A 19,997-nucleotide genomic window follows, 5' to 3' on the forward strand; every position below is an offset into this window, starting at 1 on the left:
GTACTATAACTTAATGAAAGCTAGTGAAAAATAGCCCATGCTGGTGGCAGAGAACTTGGAATGCTTGCTAGGGTTCACAGTGCACGGTCTCACCTTTTGTTGTCCACTAACTATAATAAAAAAACCCAAAGAAACAAAAACAAACCTACAAATAAAAAGCAGAAAACTACATGTTTTAACTCAAATTTCACATTTTGTTTTATGATAATGAGAAGTGTTATACAGCTTCAGAGCTCTACTCTGAATCTAATGAGATATATTAGTCCTTTGGGAAGGAGCAGATGATGTAATGGACCACTTATCCTGGACCAACACCAAGAGAACCTCAGTGACTAGAATAATCAACCTAACATTTCAGGGCTCTGATAAGCAAGTCGTTCTTGAATAAGTAAGAGTTCAAAATAAAAACAAACCTGAAAAAATTTTGATGGCATCAGTGTTAATGAAATAAATTCTATTTTCACACTACAAGACAAAGTTTTAGATAAAGGAAGTCCTTTTAATCAAAGTATCAAATATTCAATCTGTAGGGCTCAGTCATATAGGGTGGCTTGGCACTTAAACTGAGAATTCAGGAGATCACATACATACAAGAATACTCTGAGATCTTGAAAAAGTAATGGAAGAGCGACAATATGCACAAGAGCTGCACTCAAGGTATAAAGTTCGAAAATCAAAATCTCTTTTAGAAGTCTCTTCCATGGAGTCAGAGGAATTTAGGTCAGAAAGCTGGCATGGAGGCTAGAGCACATTTGGTGACAGCATAGCCACCTGCTCACTAGTACCTCTGGAATGAGGGCTGCCATTTGAACAGTTGACCCTTTCCCTCCTCCATCTCCAAATTTCACAGTCAACTTGAGGGACAGTACTGTCATGAGAAGAGGCAATCACCTTGCTGCTCCAACTGAATAGAATTCTTGTAGAATACATTTCAGCAGATGAACAATACTAAAGCTACCAGAAGTACATATCTGGAGGCAGAGAAGAACAGCATCTCTCAGGCAGCACAGGCTTGCAGTGCAGTGTTAAAACTCATAAATCCATCTACACTGTTATCTGAAAACCCATATCTACCAGTCCTGTATGTCCAGCAGAGATAGGTGTAGTTCAGCTGGTTTGAAGATTCAAGTCTGTGCATGCCACACTGAGTCCTTATTGAAGCTATAGCATGGATTTCAAGTGAAATGTGTTTCTGCAAGTGCTAACACGGTTCTGCAAAAGCATTCTGAAGACATCACCACTTCTTAAAATGTTCAGCTTATTTCAAGAGTGGCAATGTAAATGCTTCCCTCTGTGAGGCTCCACCTCAAGGACCTACATACTATTGCTGAAAACCTGCAGTTTCTATGTAAGTAAGGAACACGAGTTTGAGTAATTAAAACTCGAACAGTGCTAGTATGGACTTTCATCACTTATTTTAAGAAGCCTTCATGGGAAGTCAAATCTCAGCCTTCTAATATGTGTCACTGATCTTTATACAGAATTCACCAAATAAACTTCAAAATTCAAGTGTGTTTCATGCAGACACAATTAAAAATTCACAACGGTCCCTTCTGGGTGCACATTATAGAGACTCAGAATGTCAGGCTGGAAGGGACCTCAAGGATCATGCAACACTTCTAATTTTATTGTTTATATCGTACGTCTCAGTACTTCATCAAGCAGAGACTTAAAACTTTCCAAATTACGTGATCTTGAAGAAAAAAGATGAGGTAGAATATAAGCTGATGGGATGTAAAATCAGTTATCTCACAAGACGTTCCTGGGAAAACCATTCTCCTAATAGCGTTAAAAGGAACATTCAGAAGGTGCCACTCAGTTTGTGTTGGTAAGGTGTATTTATATAAAGTTCCTTTTCATCTTCACATAAATTCCAAATAGGATTACAATCCTATTACTAAATGGTATGACACAGCCTCACCTACCTCAGAAACTCTTATTCTACTTGACATAAAGCCTTTTTGTCCAGTTGTTCACGGACTTGTCAGTGATAGTATATGTATTACACTTGGAGCACCATTCCTAATAAAACCATCTCCATGTTAGAGATTGGTAGTAAACACTAATCAGCACCTGCTGTAGCTAAACTGCCTGTGTGGCAGATGAATCTCCTCACCCACTGCTCTACTTCCAGCAGCTGCTGTGACCACCCTGGCATGACTGAGACCTGCAATTGCTGCTCAGCACCAGGGTAAAGTTCTGTTCCCCATCTCAGCCAAAGGTCACTCTAAGCAGTGCATAGAACATCCTTGCAGGCAGGAGAGGAGGTAGGGTTTGACTCTGATTTGTGAGACTGGGGAAGATGACCACAGGCACAGCTCCACTACCATAGGTTAAACGACAACAGGAGAGGCTACGTGACAAATGGTTCAGTGTAAGAGGGGAGTGTAACATAGAATAAAGGTTCATCTTCCATACTTGAGCAGCTGTAGCCACTGCCATTAATCACAGCATCCTCATCTACCACAAGAACTACTACTACCTACACAGCATTCTACTGGTACTCTCAAAGTTAAATATTCCATTCTTACATAAAATACAGATCAAAATAAACCAATTATATACTGAAAGTTCATGAAATGCCAGCATTACCTCCCCCATAAACACAACAGAAAGCTAAATAAGCCAACTAAGAGTGGATGGGGAAGTGAGTTTAATTCCTTTGCAGGGAAGAGAGTGTCTAAAACTTTACTCACCTACAGGGTGGAGAAAAATTTGTCTGATTACAATCAATATAATTTACTGTAAAATTCCTTAAACATCAAGATCAATGGGAGGGCGGAAAAAAGATAAAGAAAAAAGAAAAAAACAATCAAACTCACCATGAAAAGTCAGATTTCAAGGTGGGTTTTCCTTGCCTTGTAATCTACAGAACAGACTGATAAGAGCCTGTTATTTCTTTAAGTAGCGTTGTTGACATTTTCTCTGGAATTACTATGTTGATAACAGTATACACTCATAAAAGCTTATACTCCATGAGGTGGTGGCAGGTAGCATTAAGAAGCAGTGCCAAAAATAAAAATAGTGGGGAATTTTCTGTTAATCATTACATATCTAACTGTGTTACACAAGCTAATAAAAGCACTTTTATCAATGAAAATGCAGAATTAAAAGATTAAAGTAAGCACAAGTACCAAACAAAACAGATATAATTCAAAATCATTTATTTGGAAATGAGAAGTTAGAAGAACATGAATTTCATATTCTAAGAAATACTTGTGTGCTTTAGAATTTCCAGGCAACATAGGCACAAACTATGCTACTCCACATCCACTTTCATCTTTCAAGACTACCATTAACAAAAACTCCGCATAAGAGGGCTCTTTAAACTCCCAGCATATTTTGCCATTTTAGTACCAAAAAGTTGATCTGAAATTCAAGGTTAGTGTTTTACATTGGTGTAAAAAGTTTGGTAAATACATGCATATATTTCAGTGTTATTTTTAAACTTCTCTTCAGTAAGAAGGGCTTGAGCTTATTTTTAAAAGGTGTGCACTACAAAGTTCACATTTTAAGCCTGAATTGCAACTGGTACTTTTCACCAGAACTCTGGAACAGAAAGCTGTCCAAAACTTAAAGAAAAATAAGTAATCAGAAAGGCTTAAGAGAAAATGCATATACCTTGAAAGTCTTGTGGCAGGCATTGCCTCATAACTGATTTAGTTCTTTCTTTTGTTTTTGAAACAAGAAGAAATTATGAACTTCCCTGAGACAGGTAAGTGTAGCTGGGGCACACTGGCAACATGTTGAGAAGAAAAGAAAACATCTGTATTTCCTTCCCATTCTTTTCCACCTGAAATAAATTCTTTGGCTGCAGTTTGTCTTCTTTTCTGGAAGCATTTACACAGTATCTAATGCTATCCACCATGACTACCCCTGGGGCTTTTATGAGGGTGGGAACAATCAGTATAAGAATTACCAGGGACATCAAAGAGACAAAACATTTATTGAAGAGGAAAGAGGAAGAGAGAGTGTGAGGTAACGAGGGTCCTACTGTATTTACCTTATGTGCCAAGCATGTGGACAGCAATAAAAACCATGTAGGGAGCAATTTTGGTCAGAGAAAGAACACGGCAGCCTAATGGGAGGCCTTTGTTCTTCAAAAGGGTCTCCTTTTCCCCTTTTGTGCTTCACTTAATTCATGGCATCTGAGCTGCTCTTGAACTTGACAGACAGAGAGAAGGAGGGGGGAAAGATGGAGAAAGGGGGAGACAGAGACACAAAGAAAGAGAAAAGAAAAAGGACTTCAAAGAGTTTTCCTTTGAAAATTCAGCTGTGCTGTATGCATTGCTGAAGGTTTTAGATTTTTTTTAAAAAGGGCAGAAAACAGTTCATATAATTTCATCATGGGGATAAATTGTCCAATGCTCTTATTAAGAAAGCTGGAAGAAAAGAACAGAACAAAAATAAAAAAAATATAAATCTATCTGAGCTAAGGAATATAAGTAAAATAGAATTACTCCCCTGGGTGCTTCTTATTTATTTTCATGTTAAATCTTATTCTCAATGGATTCCAATACATTTATCAAAATCTTATCAAAAACATCTGGTTTCCAGCAGTCACCTGAAAGGCATGCATTTTCTATACAGCCCCATCAGAATTCCCAGCACAGCGGTTCCTGGTTGGACAGCGGCAGGAGAGCATCACAAGAGCCAGCGCCATCTGGGGGGCCAGCTCGCAGGCAGACACCGACTGCACCTCTCAAGCGCAACAACCGACTGCTCTGTGCAATCTGTTCCAAATTACAATTTGCTGAAAAATTCCTTATCGTTACTTACAATAAGAATCGACATATTAATTCTTCAAAGGACAAAGAGGCTTGAACTCGTGTTACGTAAAGAAAAAACCAGCATCTATATCTGAGACCAGCTTCCAAGTTCCGAGCCTCCTGTTCGAACTGATGGAGCATGCCCTATATAAGCTCTCATAATATATTCGGCTTTTCCCCCCCACTTTAAATATCCATGCCATAGGCAATATTTATATGAAATAATTCATAACTGCAGACTGCACTTCTCTCAAACATCTTTTCTTTTTTTTTTTTTTTTTTCTTTTTGTCTGCTAGACCACCTCCTCTCCTCAATACAGTGCACCAACTACTAAAACATAATTTATATATTCCTTTGTGGATTTTTATCTATGAGGTATATACTGTTAACGTTTGCCAATCATATTCATAACTCAACATCAGACTGCAAAATCCAGAGAGATTAATCTGTCAATATCAGAGTAAATTATTAACAGCTAATTGTTTTATGTTCATTCAATAAAAGATTTTTAATGCAATGGGATCTTAAGTTGTCCCTTACTGGCAATTAACCCATCCCCATCCTGATTCACATATTGACAACAAAAGCATCCACCTATAGCACACTATTTTCCAGACTACATAACATAACAGCAAATCCATAGGGTGACTTTCCTACTTGTTAATGCCCTTTTCATTACTTGACTACTCTAGTTTGAAAACAGATCTTTCCTTTATCTAATTAAACAAAACAAAACAACAAAAAAACACACACACACACAAAAAAACCAAAAACAAAAAAACCCAAGATCAAAATTTTGAAATTAATTTTTGTAACTTAAAATATTTTTCTTCCTTTTCCTAATAGGACTATAAAGTACATCCATTTTTAAGGGTATGTATTTTAATGAGCCTGCAAAAGGTTAATTTTATTTAAAAGTCCAAAGAAACAATTAGACTACATAAATTATACAAAAATGCACCCTTATAAATTGACAAGCATGTAAGTCTCCAGCAACCTCCCATGCAGCCTTGACATAGCAGAGTTTAACAGTAATTGCACTTTATAGAGAGGTTGCTATCTCACATTGGCAGCATATTTATAACCTATTATGCTACCTGCAAGGTAGCCTGAGAAACATCATGAAGTAAAATTGGTAGAAAAGCTTCTATCACATGCTTGTTTTCTATCATTAAGAACCATTTCCTGAAGTAATCCTGGTGGGGTTTTCTGTTTAATTCTGTTGTGGGTTTTTGGTTTGGTTTTTTTTTTTTTTTGGTCGGTTGGTTTTAATTCGGAAGAATTCCACTAGAGAATTATGAAAGCTGTACCTATTACATCAATATTACAGGCTAGACTGAATGTATTTCAGATTACAGATACTGAGTAGAATCAAAAAAGAAGGAAGCCAAGAGCATACAGAGCAATTTAAGTAATTGAATATAAAAATTCAATCTGTTTTGTGTGCTAGGAATGCATCTGAGTATCAATTAAATTTATAAAACACTTGGAATACTTACAGCGTTACAGCCATATAAGATTGCATTGGAATGATTCAGATTTACTAATTATAGAAATGTAAAATATTTGAGACAATTACTAATTTAACTTGGGGTAAGAGCACAGAAGTTGACTCCAAAGATGCTGCGCTGCCACCTGTGGAACCTGTTTGCCCTCATCCCCACCTCCCACTTGCTTCTTTGCAAGAGGAGGTTCACCTTTGCCATTCAGAAAGTCTCACACATACCTGAAGAGAACTGAAGTCACAAGTATCTGGTGAAGTTGGACAGCATTTTAGCTCCTACAGCTGGCAAAGCAAATATATTAATGACTACAGAGAATTCTGTCCATTTCTGAGGATTCTCACATATCAAAACCAAAAAAAAAAAAAAAACCAGACAAAAAACCTAAACAACAACAAAGAACAAGAACAACAAAACCTGAAGAAAAATTTAAAAAACAAAAAAAGAAAAAACCTCAAAAGATAAAGATAGCACAAACCATACACAAACATATTAACATTATTTTATTCTGCCAAAACCCAGAGTCTTGACCATTTAAGTGTTACATTCTGTAAGCAATGGCTTATCTGCTATGTTTTCATGTATTATATCTGACCAACACTTAATTCTTATGTTTGAGACATTTTAAAGGATGGATTTATTTCCATGAACACTTCAATGCCTGTAACATGAGACCATCTTACTGTCATCTCAGAGCTTTCCTAGGATCCCTTCTCTTCCCTTAGCTCAGTTTCATGACACTTGCAGAAAAAATTCTAAATCCATCTGTCTTTCTGTCATATTGGTCAAAATACCAGGGAACTGGAAACTAAGGCACAGTCCTATTCAGACACAAAGTTAAAAAAATCTCTTTCCTGCAATATGAGATTTAATTTGTATAAAACCTTTTTTCTGGCTTAAGCCCAACAGTCTCAACAACTGGTTTCTGACAATTCTCAGTGACAAGAAAGATGAAAAACTAGCTTTATGCAGTAGAATATTTCAAGTATGTGGACAGAAAATACTCAATACTAAACACGCAATAGCTATCACGACAGTACTGACTAACAGAAGAGTCAAACCATTTCTTCAAGAAACTGATCCTGAACCCTTTTATCACATGCAAACTGGAGAATAAGGTGTTAAGCACAGATTCTGAAAAAAATACACTTCCAAAGCACAGCTATCATTTAATATTTGGGGCAAAAAGCAGAGTATAGCCACACAACACATTTGAACCACTCATCAAGAAGTAGTTTATACCGCAACCCAAATAAAATATACTGCATTAACCTAGTATACAGATCACAAAAGAGAAGTCATTCATCATGAAAATGACTGGAGGCGGCAGTTGTATTATTTTAAAGTTAAAAAGAAATCTCATCTGTTTATTTTGTTAGTGCAGCTTCCAGGCATATGCTCATTTAGCTTTCAGACAGGGAATATGTATATTGTATAAATAGCTTTCATATAGTCATTCTTCTCCTGTGATGTGCACAGCAATCACCTGTCTACTTAGAGGCTTTTGTATTCTAGAAGTCACTATGTAGATTACATATTCTATCTTAACCTACTTACTTCCCCTAATTGTGCATGCCCAACGGGAATGCTTCATAGAATGTCTCCCCAGATGTTGCCACCATACCAAAACCAAATCTTTTTTTTTTTTTTTATTTTGCTTTAAGATACATTAGATTTCAGGGCTATTCTAGACCTACTGTAAGAAGTAAAAAATTTAGTAATCCTTTCACATTCTCATCTTTTTATTTTTCTGATATTCTTTTCTAACCAAACTACAGCCCCAAAAAGATAAATGAGTAATAACTGTAGACTTCCTACTGGTATATGTAGAAAAAGCAAAACTACAAACCAGAACTGGAAGGAATCACACAAAATATTTCTTCATTCCAAAGATACTTATAGTAATATCAGATTGCTTCTTTAGAGAACCTCAAGTAGACCAGAAACAGCACCATTCTAAACTGAAGTAAATACAGGTTATTACACAAAGTTGTTGACTTTCCATCCTCTTCTTATGACTGTACACTCAACCCAGTCACTTGCCTAGCAAGTGGCAGCAAGAATTAATCTAGCAGAAGCTTAATGATGGGTAGGTGGCAGCATGAAAACATTATTCCCTCCCTGTTCAGCAGCAACTCACTTGTGTCAGTTTAAAAACAAAAACGACAACAAAAAGCCGAATACAAACAACCAAAAACAAGCCACAAAAAAAACCTGCTACAGAACTAAGGGCATCATACCACTGCCACAGTTCATCAGAACAAGTAAGGCAGACTGCAAGTTAGATGTACAAAGATGATGTGAAGGGACAAGATATTCTCAGAGCAAACGTTCCTATGCTGCTTCCCTCTGTTCAGTTGCTACACGGCACCAGATGAATTGGTTACCCTAGCTTGTGCAGAAGAAAACCAACCCTGGAAGACAAATTATTAGCAAATTAAACTAGCTATATTTTAATTGCTACAAAACACTTAGGGAGGAAAGGTATAAAAACCAACAGCAGAAGCAAGATCTGTTTCAGCAGGAGTGGTACCAGATAAACTGTAACATGAAACTTCACAAGAGGTAACATTTATGCAGGATTTAGAATCCAGTGTGCTTATAGAGTAACAGTACAGATAAACCCATTCTCAGAAAAAGAATACACATGACTCTGGAACGTGACGAATTCTACTACTGTTTACCTTTAGTACCCCTAGATATTCACACCATGCCTGTGCCAAACTGAGTTTACCTGATAGATGGCTGTCACAGTTTAGGCCCAACTGGTACCAACCAGGCCTCCAATAGCTCACCCATCACCCCCACTATGGGACAGGAAGGAGAAAATCCACCTTAAAGCTCATTAATCGAGACAGGGATAGGGAGGTTTGCACTCCCCAATTACAGTAATGAGCAAAACCTAGACTGGTTCAGTTTGGGAAGAATAAAAACAATTTAATCTACAAGGAGAAAAGAAGAAACATGGCCAGCTCTTGATAGCTTCTCCCCGGTCCCGGATCCCTTCCCTGCTGCCTCCCCCTAAGGGCACAGGGAGGGGCAGGGGGGTTTAGGGTCAGTTCCCCACACGGAGTTTCTGCTGCTCCTTCCTCCTCAGGGGGAGGACTCCTCACACAAGGGGTCCCTCTCCCGGGAGAGTCCTTCAGGAACCCCTGGGACACGAGTCCCTCCCACAGGTGCAGTCCCTCAGGCACAGACTGCTCCCGCCTGGGCTGCACACAGAGTCATGGCTGCTGCGGGAGCAGTCACCTCCTCTGACACGGGGTCCTCCCTGGATGCAGATACACTCTCCATGATCCTGCACAGGCTGCTACTTCATGTCTGCCCAGCTGTGACACTTCAGGGGCTACAAATCCACGTTTACCCCTTCGTGGTCCTTCAGGGACTGCTCCCCAGTGCTCCTCCATGGGCTGCAGGGGCACAGCTGCCATCTCACCATGGGCTGTGGGGAGATCTCTGCTTGGGCATCTTTTTCCCTCCTTCACTGACCTTGCTGTCTTTTCTCTGGCATTACTCTCTCACTTCATCCTCTGCTCCATGAGTCCTTTTCTTATATTTTTGCAGTTTCATTTTCCCTTTTCTTGAATGTTACTCACAGAAGCACATCCAGTTTTCCGTATCTGCTCAACCATGGGCAGAGGCAGGACGGGGATTGGAACCAGGGCAGCGGAATTCCAGCAGCTTCTCACAAGTGCCACCCCTATGGCCACCCCAGCTTCCAATACACCACTGCACTAACCCAAGACAATGGCATATAAATGCTTCTTTTCCATCCACTCTCACTACGCTTTTACAAAACAGTATGCTCCACTAATGCAGATTTGGGGGATATACTCCGCTGTTTGCAGCTGAACAGAAGCATACTTATGCTTGTTCTACCTGCTTTTGGTTTTCTGGCACTTTGTTAGTTAAAAAGTCCTAAATAATCATGACACCATGAAGCAAAATTAAGCCATCTTAGTTATTTCTCCATCCAAGATTTGTCAGCTCAAAAGTCAATATAAAAACAATGTAGTCAATGGCTATTCCCATCTTTGCAACTTTTTCCATAAAATAAGAACATCTCTTAAAGAAGGAAATACTGCCTAGGTATTTCTTATATGCATATTTTTTACCTGGAGATAGCCTTGATACACTAAGGAAGTGGGAGTACACAGGGAAGTTAATGTGTAAGTCCTCTAAGACCAGTACCACTATAAATCCTTAAATCAGTGTCACCCACCTCCAGCTTTTTTTTTTTTTTCTCCTTTTGGCCTTCCTATCCTCTTCTCCCAGCGTCCATTCATCAGAAGCTATTGTTTCAATGATAGAGAAGGATATACTACTGTTCACACAACCATAGGATTAGATAGCACTTCTGTCCCCCAAATAAAGTAAGATTTGGTCCATACAAAATACAGACTGTCAACTAGCCTCAAGCTCTGCTGAGAAGTTCACCAAAGTTTCCCAAATCTGATTAGGCAGAAAAACGAGGAACCAAACCGTTATCCCACACAGTCAAATACAGCTTATGAAAATTGAGACCTACTGCTTCAGTGTAATCCAAAAGTTTGTATTAAATAGTGCTATAAAAATTAGGTATTGTTTTACCACATCTTGAGCAACACATTCTATCTTTTGTACTGGAAGAATACTATCTCCCTAAAACCGCATTTAAAATTACTCTGCCAGAAAAGTTTACCTTTTGCCTTGGCATGACAACTTCCATGGCAACTAAAAACTTCATGCTTATTTTAGAGAAGCCAGGAGACTCATAAAGGAAACTAGAGTAGAGGGAACAACTTCCCTCATTACAAAGCTTTGTGCATTGTACACAACTCAGTGTTTAAACAAAGACTGTCTCATTTCCCCTTAATTTATTCAATCTTATTTTACTCTTTTGAAATGGCAATAGTGAACATCAGACATCACCTTCATTTTAACGACTAGTGATTAAGATATCACAGCTACACAAATATTGCTTCACCAAAGCAGCAGCTCAGTACCACAGCTTACAGATACTGCCTAAGAAGAGCATTCCTTAAGTCCTTCTGACAATTGCTTACCTTTTTCAGTGCACTGTTGGTGACTCCTCACTTAGCTGTCCCCATGTATTAGTAACTGATCTAGGTTAATAACAAAGGATGCTTTTAAGAGCATTCACTATTAATTCAGTCAGAAAAGGATGCTGCTAGAATAGCTTTTCTACCTGTATGGCATTTCTTTTTCAGGAAGCTGACGTAACATACAGCCAAACCTTTCTTCATAGCTGTACTTTTCTATTCTTTCTAATTCTTATTATTAAGAATTCAAACAAAAACATTCCTGTCATCAGGGCTGGACTGCTACATCTGTGATCTTCACATATTAGAGAGCTCAAAAATATCCAAGCTATCCAAAGATAACCAAACAGCACACTGCAGATATTTTGCAGCAATCAAAAAACCGAAGCCTGAACAGACGGTGAAATAAAAGCCGAACACTGCGAAGGATTATTGTAGCTTGAATAATAATCTGTTAAAAGTGCAAATTAAATGCTGAATAACATAAAGATGAGCAGAGATTCCTAAGAAAAAAATAATCAGAATCTAAAAAATAAATTCAAAACACTTGTTATTCCTTAGGCAGGAAAAGTAAAGAAATATCTTTGTTTATGACCAGCCATTCCTGGTCAGAAATATCTTTTATCAGTAGGACAACATTAGGGATTACTTACTTAAGCAATACTTAATTGTAATATTAGAGTAAGAAGAAGAAAAAAAATTTTACTATATTACTGCACATTTATTCATTATATTACAATCGAGTAACTGCACGTTACATTCCAAATACTAAAATCTCAAGCACCCATTAAGGCAGTACTTGAAAAAGGTGAAAGCAAATCAAAAGCTTGCAACTTGAGAAACTGATTAACATGTAAGCTAGGAAACTTACTTAAGATACAATTTGGAGGCAGTATAAACCAGGGACAGTCTTTGAAGTCCCAACCACACTTATCTTAATTTACTCACATTAACGTATGTAAAAGCAACATATTGATATTTTATATGGCAATCAATCCTTGTTTTAAGGATTTTATTTCAACATATGTTTTGTTTTGCTATAGAACCTAGTATATCAAAATTTCTCTTGCTCTGCCAACACATAAATTTGTTGCCAATATTGCAAGCCTTTTCTTTAAATAATTATTCAGTATTTTAGTACTTTGCTCCCCAGTTGATAGCATGGCTGCTGAACTGGTTTTCTTATTTCCTATCCCACTTACTTAGAATATTCAAAACCTTAAATAGTGAGTACATTACATATGACATCCCTTTAGTTCAATATGCACAAAGTAAATCCATGCAGCCTTAATGTAACCCAGAAACAGCTACACCTCGGAGCAGAAATTTGTTCACCAGAAAAAGGAAAAAACTCACTGATACTTATGAAACAAAGCCCCTCAAGGAATTTCAGTTGAGACAAAAGAATTTCTAAAAACAATTAAAATTTGGTGATGATGACGATGCTAAGAGTTGCAATACTCCTGCAATACACAGTGCCTCTTTAGTACAGGCTCCAAGATCAAAGCCAAGAGACCTGGAAGCCTCTGATTTGGAAAACAGAAAGACAAGGCCAAGATCATTGGCTTATTGTGTCCCTTTCAGCTTTCAAAAAATGTCCACAAGTACACCAAATTTCTGATTTGGAAAAGCTAACATCCAGGCTCTTTTCATGTCTAGTACTACAAAGACTTTTTAGCTGTCTATTCATGCCCATACCAGTTTCTATTCTGTCATTCATATAGATCTTGAAGTTTCACCAGAATCACGATTAACAGATATGCTGTTACCCAAGATTTGCACACAAAAATAAGCTTTTAGACTCTATTATCGTCATGATGTCATGAAATAACTGGAGATATTACAGCTAAATATACATGCTCCTTTCAGTTAAAAAGCAACTGCATACTTAATATTGTTGCTGCATTAGATCTGTGCATTTCATAGTGCTGAAGGGAGTCCAAGCTGTCTTTAAGTGTTATAATGGCAAGTTCCCCATTCTGAAATGAAAAAAAAGGAATTTGAACTATGGTAACTTCACAAAAGGACAAATTTTTTACCTTGTCATATAATTTCTCCTCAATTGCTGTTAAACAGCACAATAAATATTTGTTGTATAAGGCAAATGAGTCCACAGAACAGCTGACATTCCATCAAACAGATGAAAAATTCAGTAACTACATCTTTTCTTTTGAACACTACTGACCATGGTAACCTTGAGACAGAAAAGCAGGCACCAAGAGCTGGATTCGAAAGGTAGAGAGTATCATTATAATTTCTCAATATTTGCCCATTTAGTTTTACCTTGAATTAAAACAGGTAAAACTGATATTCTTATACCAAGCAGAGTGCATTCTCACAGTATTGGCTTCACATTTGAGACTGGAGGAAGGTAGATCATACCTTTGACTTGTTACTCAACTGAAAGGTTATCTAATTGTCATAATCTGAAAATCCAGGGAAGTGCATTTCTAAACTACTCTTTTAAATACGCCCCACTTTGCAGTAAACGAATATGAAAATCTGTTACTACTACAAATATAAGTTCTGGCACTCAACTGCAGCTTTGTATTGTGTTACCATTTTGCAATCCCAACATGCAATGCATTTACAGACTCTGTTCCTAGACATACTTTCTAAGGGCAAAAAAACTTCAAAGCCTACAAAATAGGCTTTTATTAATGTAAATCTGGACTACCTTTTAAAGTCAAATGATCATAAGACTTCATAGGCCAAACACTTGTTTCTGCTCACTGGAAGCACAAATGCTACAAGAAATTTGGCAAGCATGGTTTATTTCCTGTGCTTTAACTTGGGTGTCTCTTAACAGTATCATCTATCCTTATCTGATCAACATGTGTCTGGACAACTTTTGAGTGTCTAGAAGTGCACAAATTATGCAGCATCTTGTCCCAATTCCCACTTCAAAACACTTTTTATTCAGTTCAGTAGAACAACACATTCAAAGTCATAAAAAACACAGTTTCTAGGACACAGGACCGCCCTCATTTGCTTTAAGTACCTATTGACCCCCTGCATAAAAATCAGAGTTGCCTAGCAGAATCACTATATATCCCAGCCTTATCCAAGTGAACCTCATTAAAGGTTCATATGAAGCCAAGTCATACCAAACATGATACAAGCATCCTGTTGCTGAAAACAAGCTCTCCTGATACTGTTCAGAATCACAGAAGCATGGAATGATTTGGGTTGGAAGGGACCTCTAAATGTCACCTAGTCCAACCCCCCTGCAGTAAGCAGGGACATCCTCAACTAGATCAGGTTGCTCAGAGCCTTGTCAAGCCTCACCTTGAATTATCTCCAGGGATGAGGCCTCAACTGCCTCCCTGGGCAACCTGTTCCATTTTTCCACTACCCTCAGGGTAAAGAACTTTTTCCTAATATCCAATCTAAATCTACTCCTCTCTAATTTAAAACCATTGCCCCTCATCCTATCACTACAGGCCCTTGCAAACAGTCCCTCTCCAGCCTTCCTGTAGGCCCCCTTCAGAGAAAACAATGGATTTGAGAAAACAATGGATCTGATAAATAGAATTTGTCCAGGTATTCTGATATAGCACTGTTCCACTTTCTTCAAGATTCCAGGTAAAAGAGTCAATGATCCTTACCAAGGATCAAGGTCAGGAGACAGTCACTTAAGATAAAAAGTTTTTAATCTCTGTTCCTGCAAGCAGGATGGTAAATGGCTCTCTCATTTCTGCTTTGTGAGCTTCAGGAAGAGGAAAGAGGGATGTGGGAGGAATTACCAATGCTCCTGGTAGGAACATTCTCACAGAAAAATAGAAGCATACACTTAAATATTCAAATAATTTTTTACATGTGATCAATCCCACCCCCCACCGCCAAAAGAAAACAGTAATTGAAGCCCAATAATACACATCTCACTCAAGCTTTTTATTCATAAGGTGGGCTGAACACCCTTGTGCAGGCACTTTGTCCAAAGCATCCTGCAGCCACTTGGCACAACTTTATTTTTTCATCCAATTTACTTGGGCTTCAGGAAAAAGCTTTTTAAAAAATTAAAGGAAGAAATAATGTCACTAAAAAAGATCAACTTAACCAAAAATGAGACATGGGGGAAAATGAGCATAACTGAACAGACTTGTAGATTGTATCAACCAAATTAAGTTCACGTCACAGAGAACAAACCTCAGAGGAAAGTCAGCAGAAGAGGAATCACATTTCTATGATAAAGAGAAGCAAACATGAGAGAAAAATGGGAGGAAAGCTGTGTAAGGTTTCACCCATAGAAGCCTTCTCGTCCTGAAAAAAAAAAAAAATCCATCTCTATTCTTTCCCTTCTGAAAGGCCATAAAGAATAAAATACTCCAGCTGTTAATTTTAAGATAGCTTTGCTTTCTTTTTTTTTTTTTCTTTTTGGAACTTGAAAAGTTATTTCAAACCAGTTCTTACTGTTTCCTCCCCTCATTAGAAAATTCTGATCACACAACTAAAAGCACTGACACCTGGATGAACTGAACTGCTTGCCAGTGTTAAAGAGGAAGAAAAGAGAAGAATTCATCAATTGCACTACTGAATATGTTCATTTATACAGAAAAAATGCGCATCTTATTGAATGAAAGCAATGTGAAAGGAAAATGCCTCTGCAGTGGAACATCATACTAGTGTATTTAAATACTCGAGTGTGCAGATTATCTTTTTTAAAATATAAAAAGGAAATAAACTAAATATGGCTTCTCAAGCAAAGGTACTGGAACAGAAAACATAAGATACCCACACTCTTCCTACCAATTCTATCTCCTCCCCAGTGTACACACTGCATGAATGAAAAAACTCACTGCGTTCAACCAGCTGAGTTGAATAATCTCAAGGTTTTAATTTCATTCCAGATTTAAGAACAAAACTATTCTGATGTATGTGCATTTAGTAACCGATGATGGTAAAGGGAATTCCTTTATCTCAAAATAGATCTGGCACAAGAAAAATGCTTTACATGTTCTCAGAACTGAAATCACGCCTAGAAATCACATATGGAACCTTGCAACCACCTCAGGGTCCACTAAATGATGTTTTCTCTGCCATAAGGGCTGAGGACAACTGTTTTTTAAAGAGAACATTTTAAGGATACTTTTCTCCAGTCTGACTACATACCAATCACCTACATCTGTTATCCCCCACCTATAATTAATTGTTGCTGTCTACCTATGAAAGACAATGTTTATTGTAAACATATTTTTCAACTCAGTCAATGCTATCTGAGAAGCAGAAGCCAAAAACAAATTTGGAGAGCCAGATGAAATGCCAATCTCTGGCTAAAATCTTGAAGTTGTGTTACTTAAACACCACACCTAGTCAAATTGCTCCTTTTTTAATTACATGCATTAATAAACAACAAAATAGGACAACAAAAGTTGTAGGCCCACTGATCCTAAGATTTCTCCTTCACAGTTAGTGACTTTTCTTCCAATATGTACTCCAACAATACTTTACAACTACAACCAGGCAAATACCTGTGTCTACTTCAACACAGACACAAATGTGAAGTTCATCCACGATGCGTTACTTGTAACTAAGAACAGGAAGGGTATTCTTTTCCTACAGATGTGTTCCATTCCTGATGTATCTTTCTACAAACACTTTTTGATGGCTTATTCCTCTGCCTTTGTGCTTCTTCTCCCTTTTCTCCAAATCTTTTCTCCACCATGGTACTGCAATAGAAGTGAGCATGAAGATACTCTTAATCATAGAACTATACACAGCATGAGAGAGCAATAAAAAGTCTCCCCTCTGCCTCCTCTTAACCAAGCTGAACAGCCCCAGCTCCTTCAGCTTCTCCTCACAGGACCTGTTCTCCAGACCCCTAGTCAGCTTGGTTGCCCTTCTCTGCACTCTCTCCAGCACCTAATGTCCTTACTATACTGTGGTGCCCAAAACTGCACACAGTGACTGAGATGCAGACTCACCAAACCTGAGTACAAGAGTAAGAGCACCTCCCTGGTCCTGCTGGTCACTGACACAGGTCATGATGCCTTTTGTCTTCTTGGCCACCTGGGCACACTGCTGGCTCATGTTCACAGCTGTCAGTCAGCACCCCCAGGTCCCTCTCTGCTGGGCAGCTCACCAGCCACTCTTCCCCAGGCCTGTAGTGCTGCTGGGGGTTGTGGCAAAAGTGCAGGACCTGACATTTGGCCTTGTTGAAACTCATACTATTGGGCTTGTCCCATCAATCAAGCCTCTCTATATCGCTCTGCAGAGCCTCCCTACCCTCAGGCAGATCAACACTGCCACCCAGTTTAGTGTCACCTGCAAACTTAATGGGGGTGCACTCTATCCCCTCATCCAAATCAACAATTAAGATGTTAAACAGGAGTGGTCCCAGCACTGGCCCCTGGAGGACACCACTCACGATGGGCTGCCAGCTGGATTTAACTCCATTTAACAAAGGGTGTGTGCATCCAAGCCACCAGCAGCCTGCTTCTCCAGGAGAATGCTGCAGGAAACTGTCAAAGGCCTTGCTAAGGTCAAGGTAGGCAACATCCACAGCCCTTCCCTCATCCAATAAGCAGGTCACCTTGTCACAGAAGGGACTGATGGTAAATGATGCGAAGTAGCTTGATAATCATTCCTGACAGTTCTTTTAGCACTCTTGGGTGCATCCCATCTGGCTCCATAGATCTGTGGATATCCATAGGGTGTAGCAGGTCACTGGGCATCTCCTGGATTGTGGGCAGGTCAGTCTGCTCCTGGTCCCCATCTCCTAGCTTAGGAAGTTGGTTTTCTTCTTCAGTACTGGTCATGTTGCTAAAGACTGAGGCAAAGAATTCATTAAGCACCTCAGCTTTTTCCTCATCCTTCATTATTGTTTTCTCCTATATCCAATAGGAGATGGAGGGTCTTCCTGGTTATTCTTCTGTTGTTAATATATTTATAGAAACTTTTTTTGTTGTCTTTTACCATAGAGGCCAGAATAATTTCTAGCTGGGCTTTGGACACATTGATTCTCACTCTGCATAGCCTCACAACATTTTTGTAGCCGTTTTGAGTGGCCTGCCCCTTTCTCCAAAGGCCATAATCTCTCTTTTTCTCCCCAAGTGCCAACCAAAGCTCTCTGTTCAGCCAGGCTGGTCTTCTATGCCTCCAGCTTGCCTTACAGCACATGGGGATAGCCTGCTCCTGAGCCTTCAAGACTTTCTTCCTGAAGAGTGTCCAGCCTTCCTGGACTCCTCTATCCTTTAGAACTGATTCTCAAGGGATTCTGGTAATCAGGCTACTTAAGTTGCTTTGCCCTTCAGAATGCTAGGGGGGCACTTTTGCTGTCTGCCTGCCAGCCTGCTCCCCCCTTCTGGTATCTCTAAGAATAGAGAACTTTATTGTTTCATGGTCCCTGTGTCCAAGGTAATCTCCAACCATCTCATGTTCTACCACCCTTCCCAGTTCACAGAAAGTGGGTCCAGCAGGGCACAGTCCCTGGTTGGTTCACTCACTAGCTGAGTCAGGAGTTAACCGCAACACACTCCAGGACCTCTCTGCTGCATTGTAATTCCAGCACACAACAGGGAAGTTGAAAACCCCCACAAGAACAAGGGAAAATGACCACAAGATTTACTTCAGGTGTTTATAGAACATTTTGCCCACCTGATTGCCCTGGGTGGCAGATCTATAGCAGACACCCACAGACTTATTGACCTTGCCCCTAAATCCTGATCCAAGCAAGACATTAAAATGAAAAAGGTATAAAGATGTCTCCCCATATTATCTGGAGAAAGTAAAACGAGGAAACGACATAATCATACATCATATCAATCATAATCATAATCAAACAGCTTTAATCAGAAAAGCTGTTGTTAGGTTATTGAAGTGAACTTTTCCTTCTCTCTTTTTACTACAAAGGCAGCCTACATTTTGCTGGAAATGCAGTGCTTAAAAAATTAAGATTACCTAACATCATTAAATGGGACTCTCACACAAGTGGTCTTCACTTACAATAACACAGAATACAGACTAATCTTTTAAAATCCTTTATGATGTGTATCATGCATGGCGATCTAGATACACAGGAGCACCACTTCCTGCCTACTACTTAGAACAAAAGTCAAACCTGACCACCTGAGTCATCACCTACACCAACTGTAGAGGGAGCCTCAGTCAGTAAATCTCAGCATGTTCAAATTAGAGATACATTGATAAAGCTCTTGGGGGAAAAAAGGAAGAGACACAGTTAAGCTGCTTTTATTTTTTATTTATATTAACAAATTTGTAAAACTTTTTATTGTTATCCATTATGTATTTTACTTTAAAAAATTATTTTGTGTGTCTTAATGGGAAAATTGTGAAAGGGCTAAATTAAACAGTCATTATTTTCCTTCTGTTCAATGGGATACTAGGACAGTTTGTTTCTTCGAATTTGTACCTTAAGTAAAATATTTTCTACCATGCTTTGGGACAAAATAGTATGCATGGTAGCACTGTATTTCAAAAACTAATGTTATATATCTGTTCAGTAAAATCACAACTTTGTACCAAAAGAAGGAAGCCTTTATAAAACAAAAGCTGAAAAAGAATCTCCAGTTTTTAAATAAAATTTGTGTTTCAAGATTTCTACATGCAAGATAATGTTTTAATATTAAAGCATGAACAGTGATTTCCCAAACTAATGATTCAATTACCATAATTTAATGATAACTGCTGAAACACAATTCATTTAACGATTCCATTGACTCAT

At 38.5% G+C, this 19,997-nt stretch overlaps 1 protein-coding gene across 1 annotated transcript in view; it reads right to left on the reverse strand.

The window, feature by feature from the left end:
• POU2F1 (POU class 2 homeobox 1) overlaps positions 1-19,997 on the reverse strand; it is a 117,750-nt gene that overhangs the window by 81,248 nt on the left and 16,505 nt on the right. The gene's annotated exons all lie outside the window — the stretch shown is intronic.

The sequence above is a fragment of the Calypte anna genome, chromosome 1, assembly GCF_003957555.1.
Source record: "Calypte anna isolate BGI_N300 chromosome 1, bCalAnn1_v1.p, whole genome shotgun sequence".
In the NCBI taxonomy this organism is placed as follows: domain Eukaryota; kingdom Metazoa; phylum Chordata; class Aves; order Apodiformes; family Trochilidae; genus Calypte; species Calypte anna.